Source organism: Suncus etruscus, chromosome 3 (assembly GCF_024139225.1).
Source record: "Suncus etruscus isolate mSunEtr1 chromosome 3, mSunEtr1.pri.cur, whole genome shotgun sequence".
In the NCBI taxonomy this organism is placed as follows: Eukaryota; Metazoa; Chordata; class Mammalia; order Eulipotyphla; family Soricidae; genus Suncus; species Suncus etruscus.
The window spans coordinates 98,284,563-98,293,014 of record NC_064850.1 but is presented as its reverse complement, the minus strand read 5'-3'; the positions used below and the strand labels follow the sequence as shown (position 1 = coordinate 98,293,014).

The window sequence follows — 8,452 nt, the reverse complement described above, 5'->3', positions numbered from 1 at the left end:
TCTAATTATGAAAACTTTATAATCACAATAAATTCTTTGTTCTCTTATTTTGAGTGATTTTTTGGGATGTGATAACTGTTCACATCTAAACCATGCATGTAAAAACTATTACAAACCTGTGATCAGACTAAAATTAAAATTTAAAAATAATAAAATGTTATGTACACATTGCAGACTCAAAAATATCCGTTTAGATATACATAGACAGAAATATATATAAATATGTAGATTCATTTGTGTATGATCAGTGAACTACCACTTTAACATTTTGAAAGATAAAATTGTCATTGGAACACCAAGTACATCTTAAAATTATTGCACTAAGTGAACTCGAGAAGGAATCAAAAGAAAATTAATAGATGATTTTACACATACATAATATTTGAATAACTAAATAAACAAAATTTAAAATCCTATCTTACAGAAAACTATGGTGGCTATATGAGTGATATAGTGGGCATAGTATCTATGAGTCTTTTTGGTAGTGGAATGGCAATAGTAGTAAGAGCAGTGTTTCTTTCAAAGTCAAATAAAGGAAAAACAGAGTTAAAGTTCTGTAGTATGTAAAAAGAAATCTGTATTATGTAAACAAATAAGTTAACAAAAAATTTTAAATAAAAGGACTTAAAATATTTGTAATACAGTTATAATTATGTAAAATTTTAACTTTGCAAAGTACTTATATATGAAGAAAATAACTGAAAGAAAATTTTAGTAAATAAAACTGTATAGGTTGCATTTTTGTTAATGTTATTATTAACTAATGTTATGAACAATAAACGTTATAATAATATTATAGACAATAAAATACATCTTCGATGCTGTAGAGTTAATGCAAAGGTCAAAGCACTTGCCTTATATGTAATGACTTCAGTTTGATCTTCAATACCACATAACATCTCCAACCACCAATGGAAGAGAACCCTGAGTATGTCTATGTGTTCGCCAAAATTAATAAAAAATATTGGTGAGGTTACAGGTGTTAAGGTTAAGGTGGTAAGGTTACACTTGTAAAGGGATGTACTTTTCAATAACTAAAACTGTGAACATATTTTTAATCATGGTGCTTAAATAGATTATTAAATATATATTAGGCTTTAAAATTAATCAAAAACACTCCCAAATTGCAATAATTTTACAAAAATATAAACTATGCAAGATTTATATAAAGCAATACATAAAATCTTGTTCAAAGATATCAAATAAGGTTAAAAGTGAAAATTTAAAAAAATCTATGTTCATTGATAGTAAGATTAACTATTGTGAAATTTTTAGTTACTCCCCAATTTATCTATACATGTGAATCAATCAAAATCAAATTCTAGAAGTTATTTTTGGATAACATAGAAAACTAATTGTCAAGTTTATGTAGATAGGCATGAGTCAAAATAACCAACACAATATTGTAGAATACAAATAAAGATGATTGAAACAGCTTATTTTAAGTCATGTGTATTTATAGTAGTAAAGAATGTGTAGATGGCAAAAAATATAATAAAATAAGATATATAATCCAGAAATGGATCTAAATAAATGGTAGTTTCTATACAGGGGCTACCACCTGATTTCATATACAGAACCATAGAACATGAATCATCTTGTTCTGCCTCATATTTCTATGTCTTCCTACATATTGAGAAAAAAATGTCGATGTGACCCAGGTTGAAAATGCTGTACTATTCCTCCAACCCAGAAGTGTGTAATAAAGTTTGACCGGAGTAATGTATGGACAGTGGTCATGTTGGTGGTGGCTGGGTATTGTAATATTGCATATAATACCACAAAATTTAGTATTATGACTTTCTTACCTAAGCCATAATAAAATAATTTATAATAATTATAAATAAAGCACTTCTTATAACAGAATTAACTACAATTATATACCAATGTACCACTACTATAATGGTAAAAATACAGAACACTTGGGCCCGGAGAGATAGCACAGCGGCGTTTGACTTGCAAGCAGCCGATCCAGGACCTAAGGTGGTTGGTTCGAATCTCGGTGTCCCATATGGTCCCCCGTGCCTGCCAATAGCTATTTCTGAGCAGACAGCCAGGAGTAACCCCTGAACAATGCCGGGTGTGGCCCAAAAACCAAAAGAAAAAAAATATACAGAACACTAAAAACAAATTCCAGCAATGACATTGTTTGCTTAATGAACTCTTATTCATCACTGATGGGAATATGTAATCATACAAACCACATTGAATGACAGTTTGATGATTACTTATAAGACACGTTGTGTTTATCATATAATCATATAATCAGCAAATTTTCTCCTTTGTATATACACAAAAGAATAGAAAATTTATGCTAGAAACCTTCACATGAATGTTTAAAACAGCTTTACTCATAATTGCCAAAACTTAGAAAATGTCCTTCAGTCTGTAAATAAATCAGTGAACTGTACTATATGTAGACAATGTAATATTTAGTGCTAAAAATAAATAATCTATCAAAACATGAAAATATATGTAGAATAGTTAAAGGCACACTGCCTTTCTCTTTTTAAGCTACATTCATAAAACTTCAGTGAAGTTTTCAAGTACATCTTTCCAGTACAAAACGTTTTTAAGTACAACTTCCTATTTGGAGAACACAATATCCATCTGAAGAAGTCACAATCTCTATTCCTCCCACTTTTATCAAACAAATTAAAAAAAAACAAAGAAATTTACATAATAATTGATATGTAAATGTGCTTATTTGAAAGTCAGTATTTTTAGATATAGTAGAAATTCCATTAACAATTTTTAAAACTAAAGAATAAGAATTATCTAGGCATATCGGAAGGTCCATTGCTGTTATTTAATTTCTTAAATTAATCAAATTAAACTATAATTAGGTTTACTTTTTGCATAAAATTAAGTTAAGCTTTTTTTAAAGTATTTTAGTCTTAGTTTAAAATTTAGAATCAATTTTCTTATGGATACTAATATCATATTTTCATGTTAAATTTTCATGGATTTGACTTTAAGAAATCTAAATGAGTCTCAGCACAGTCTATAGAAAGTGCATTAAAGAAGGCATGTATAACAGCTACTGATGCAACATTTTTGAAATAGCTAACACTTATTTCTTTTTTTTAAAGCACCAATTAGAGAATAGTATTCTATTTTATCAAGCTAGTAACATAGACTCTAGTGTTCTAATTAAAAGAACAAGACAGTGCCTAAATTTGAGTTTAATGATCTGAAAATTCTCTCCCTCATTTTTCAGCAATAAAGTTTAGCTGAAGCAAATATAGGTGTATTCACAGAAGTGGATTTCACTATCTTTAACAATCACAAAACATAGGTGTAAGTGATAGGATTAGTGTTTCAGAGATTAAATTCTATTCCCTAAGTTTTTATTTCTTATATTTTGTAATGTACCATGTATCAAAATATATAAAGATTAAAGTGAATTTCACAATTCCACTGTAGCAATTGGATTAAAAATTTGCTACAACTGGAATATTAGAGGGGGTCATACTAAATTAAGTGAATCATATAATCAAAGAAATATCAGGTAATCTCTCACTTATACAGAAAGAAAAGAGATAAAGATAGGAATTTGACAGCCCCCAATAGAACAACTAAGAATCTGAGTCCTAGTAGAGAAAGAAATCAGAGATAGTACAGAGAGTCCTTGCCTTTAAGTAGCCTATTCTTTGATCCCTGAAACCCTTAAGGAGTGATCACTGATGGCTCAACAAGGATGAGCCCTGAGTACTGAGAGTTGTGACCCAAATAGCATAACAACAAAACAATTTTAAAAACCATCTTTTGCCTTAGTTCTTTAGGCTACTGCTAGTTGGACAAGCTCAACAACCTCCTTTACTTCCTACTGAAAAACATAGCAATTGACCCATTATTCAATTTCAGAAAACTGAAGTGAAGATTTTGCATAAATAGAACTCAGGAATGACAATGGATGCAGAGGTTCTTCTCAGATCTTACAACATTACACTGGTAACAAATGACCAATTAATTGGTATTTTCAATATTTGAATTCTTCACCTTCTACACATTTGGCCATAGAAACAAAAGATAATTCTAATATTAATGTCACTGTGTCACCTGAAGAAAAGGAGTGAAAACTTCCCAAATGTAACTGCAGAAAAAAATATGCAGATAGGTATTACAAAACTAAGATGAAATTCTTTTAAAAAAATGACATTTGTCAAAGGACAAAATGGGAACAAAATTGAAGAGGTTACAAGGAATTGAGAAGAGATAACTTAAACTTAGCAAAGCTAAAAACTCTCAATCTCTATTAAACAGAAATAAAACTAAAACAAAGAAAAATTCAATAACATAGGAAGTTTTCACATAAAAGCTATTAACAGTATTCATGAATATTATTCATAATAATAACATTGATAAACATTATAAATGATAGATAATATTAATAACTGCAGTCACAATACTGAGATTCCTAAAAAACTATTATTACTTTACAAAATTAATAATTCAAAATAAAATAGCAAAATTTCATAATCAGACTAACATAAGATAGAAATCTTAACAGACAAATCACAATCACAGAAATAAAACTATTACAAGAACAAAAGTCCAGGTCTAAATGGATTAACTGCTTTAAACAAAAATTTTAAGGAACAAATGCCTATCAAATCCAAATGATTCCAAAACAGTGAAAAGGAAACAGTTCTAATTAATTTTTATGAAGCCATTCTCAGTATAATTCTCAAACTATTAAAAGAAAGCATATGAAATATAAAATGATAGATTAATTTTACCAATTAACATAGAAGCCAAGATTCTTAAGAAAATCTTGAAAAAATATTTATTAAATTACCCACGGCATGCAATGATGATTTACCATAAACCAATCAGTTAGAGATGAGTTTGGAGATTAAATTCAGTAGCAATAGAAACAAAAGAAAAACAAATGAGGCTATAACAAATTAAGAGCTTTTATAATAAAGATTAAAAATAGGCATAAACACACAAAAACTATAAGGTAACAGCAATTGAGAGAAAATATTTACATACATTTTACAAAGGATTGTATTAAAATATATGAAAAACTCAGCCAACTCAACAATAAACAACAAAGGAGCTAACAATAAATGGTCAAAATATATAAATAAGCACTTCTCTAAAGAAAACTTGCTGATAGCTCTGACATAAAAAGAAAGAGTTCAGTATTTATTATTTGATGAATTCAAACCCAAGTCACAAATATTTCACCTCAGTACATGAGAACACATTTCTAAAAAGTTAGAATAAAGTATTGGTGAGATTGTGGACAAAAAAAAGGGATTGAATCAATTTATATAAAACTTCATACAAAAAATGTAAAATAAAAAGATCACAGGGAGGTTGATAAACAAGTAATAAATGAACTGCAATAGTAATACTAAGATATATAAAAAGCAACTTGATACATTTGGCGATGTACATTGTACAAGTACAAATGTACTTGCACATTTGGACAGTCAGTATGAAAAATTGCATAAATATCTCTTAAAAATATAAAATTGAAATAAAAATAATTCAGTGTTCAGTAATTGAGGATATAAAAATCAAAATTACCAGGAACTCTATAAAATAAATTTATTTATTGCAGTAGCAAGCCTGGATTTGATCCCCTAAATCAGCTGATTTCCTTGAGCTCTAGCTGCAAAGCACTACATGGTGAGGTCCCAGAACTAAAGTAAAACAAAATATTCACATTGTTGCCCTGAGTATATAGTGTCGAAGTACATGTTGCCTCATCTCCCTTCTTGAGATGCGGAATTTCAGACTTTAACTCAAGTATCTAACTGAACTCTCTCTACCTTTAAAGAAGCTGTGATCTCTCTTGAACTTCTTACTCTCTTTCTTTCTCTCTCTCATCTTTTCCTCCCCTTCCTCGGCACCCTTATGAAACCTGTTTTTATTTCATAAAAGACCTACAGTATATTAAAAGTTAATTTATAAAAATAAAAAAGAATATAAATCATAGTAGAAAAGTTATTTAACAAGTAATATTGGAAAAACTAATATATATATATTTGTGTGTATATATATCATTTTTTTTACGGGAAGAGCGTCAACGCAGTCCCCCACTCAGAAATTATGCAGTCGAGTTTCCCACATTTGGAGAAATTGCAGGGTTCAGCACATCCGGAGTGCAATGAATAAGCCTCACCCTGGGAAAACTTCCTTCATGATCATAGTATATCCCCTGCCAGGTAAGTATATATATATATATATATATATATATATATATATATATATATATATATATATATATATATATATATATATATATATATATAATGTATATATAATGTTTGTGTGTATATATATGTATATATATCATATTTAATCTATTTTTCTCTTGAGGCAAAGTAAGTGAACTACACACATGATAAGTAAAGTTTCCGTGGTAAAGCAAGGAATTGTGATTGTGTTTTGATGTCTATCAAATACAAATATTGAATCTTCTTTTCTGCTTAAGGAAAAAGAGAGAAATCATTATTTAGCAATCCTCATACAACATAATCTAAAGTTCTTTTGAACCTGCCTTTTCCATTCAGGAACTGTCTTGTACTTTTTTTTCTGGGACACACTGGAGAAATGGGTGTTTACAGGAACATTCTCCTTTTTCCATTTTATAACAATCAGAGACAAATCCCACTGCTTGCATTTATATTTCTTCTTCAATTTTGCGGCTAAGTCTTCCTGGGTAATCTGCTGTCCTTTACTCTTTGTTTCTTTCGTTCCGTTCTACTTCATCTCTTCTTTCTTTCAGCAGAAAAGGCACAGGAAGTATAGTGGTCTTGGGAATCTGCGTCGTCCTCCGTGCAGGATTTGAGATAATTCCTCTCTTCTCTGAATCTTTGTTATCTTAACCCTGGACATGGACCCAGGGCCTACCCTGAGTACCTCCTGCATTACACACCGACCTGAAAACAACTCTGAAGTACAATATATTTGACAACGAGCATTAGTTTCTTATACAGGAAAATAAAAGAAACTCATTAAATTCAACAACAGTTTGACTTTGAAAAAGTTTGTTGTTGTTATGTTTTGTTTTGTTGGGGCCACACCCAATGGCACTCAGGGATTGGCTGTTTGCTTAGAAATAGCTCCAATTGGGCCGGAGAGATGGCATGGAGGTAAGGCGTTTACCTTTCATGCAGAAGGTCATGGTCGAATCCCGGCGTCCCATATGGTCCCCCGTGCCTGCCAGGAGCAGTTTCTGAGCACAAAGCAAGGAAAAACCCCTGAGCACTGCCGGGTGTGACCCAAAAACCACAAAAAAAAAAAAAAAAAAAAAAAGAAATAGCTCCAATTGGGGGGAGTGGAGAAATAGCTCCTTGCAGGGGCCAGAGCATTAGCGCAGCAGTAGGGCGTTTGCCTTGCATACTGCTGACCCAGGACAGACCTGCGTTCTATTCCCAGCTTCCCATATGGTCCTCTGAGCCAGTGGATATGGCTCTTGCCTTGCACGTAGCTTACCAGGGTTCAGTCCTCCACATTCCATATGATCCCCTGAGCACTGCCAAAAGTGATTTCTGAGTGCAGAATCAGCAGTGGTACTCCCAAAAGAATACAAATCAAAAAAAAAAGTGATAAACTATCTATTATCATAAAGAACAACTCTCTATAAAAAACAACAGAAAAAAACCACAATCTAAAAGCAAATGTCAGGAGGAATTTAGAAAAAAGGATCTCTCATTCATTGTAGATTGAAATGTATACTATTTCAATCTCCAAGGAAAACAGTAGGGAAATTTATTTAAAAGAATATAAAAAATAGAATTCTATATAGACCAGTTATCTCTCTTCTAACTATACATCTAAGAAACAAAAATTTAATTAAAAAAAGATTCATGCAGGCTTACACTCATGCAGTGCTATTTACAACAATAAAAAATGATCCAAGTACCCTGATAAATGGATTTAAACATTAATGGATTTCAACAATGTGACAGATATATATAATAAAATACTCATCAGACTGACAAAATACAATCTTGCCTTTACTACAACATGTATAAAATAGGAGGGGTCATGATAAATAAATTCCAGCAGGAAAAAGGCATTAGTTTATTGAACACTCATGCAGGATATAGAGACAACAGAGAGAGAAATAGACAAAAGCAATGGAATTAAATTTTTGGATTCAATATATAGAACTGTGATCTCCTTAAGAGAGGAGCAGGGAGCAGTTTGGAGTGGGGGGTCAGTGGGCTAAGAAGGAGGAAGAATAAAGTTTTGGTGATGGTTAGTCATGTATTTTTGAAAAAGGCATGACACTGTACTTCAAAAAGTTACATCAACTAAAGTTATATCAAAATAAAATCTAAGACTGACCAATGAAGAATCAAAGGGGCTATCAAGATTACTTACTTTTCATACAGCAGATCAGAGTTCAATCCCTGGTTAGCCATATGGTACACTGAGCACCACTGAGAATGATTAGAGTACTGAGCTAAGAATAAGCCCTGAACAC

At 31.1% G+C, this 8,452-nt stretch overlaps 1 non-coding gene across 1 annotated transcript; it reads right to left on the bottom strand.

The window, feature by feature from the left end:
• Positions 1 to 6,028: 6,028 nt before the first annotated feature.
• LOC126005042 (U1 spliceosomal RNA) lies at positions 6,029 to 6,190 on the bottom strand. Its single transcript, XR_007494226.1, has one exon. It is a non-coding gene; the product is annotated as a U1 spliceosomal RNA (small nuclear RNA).
• Between the last annotated feature and the right edge of the window lie 2,262 nt (positions 6,191 to 8,452).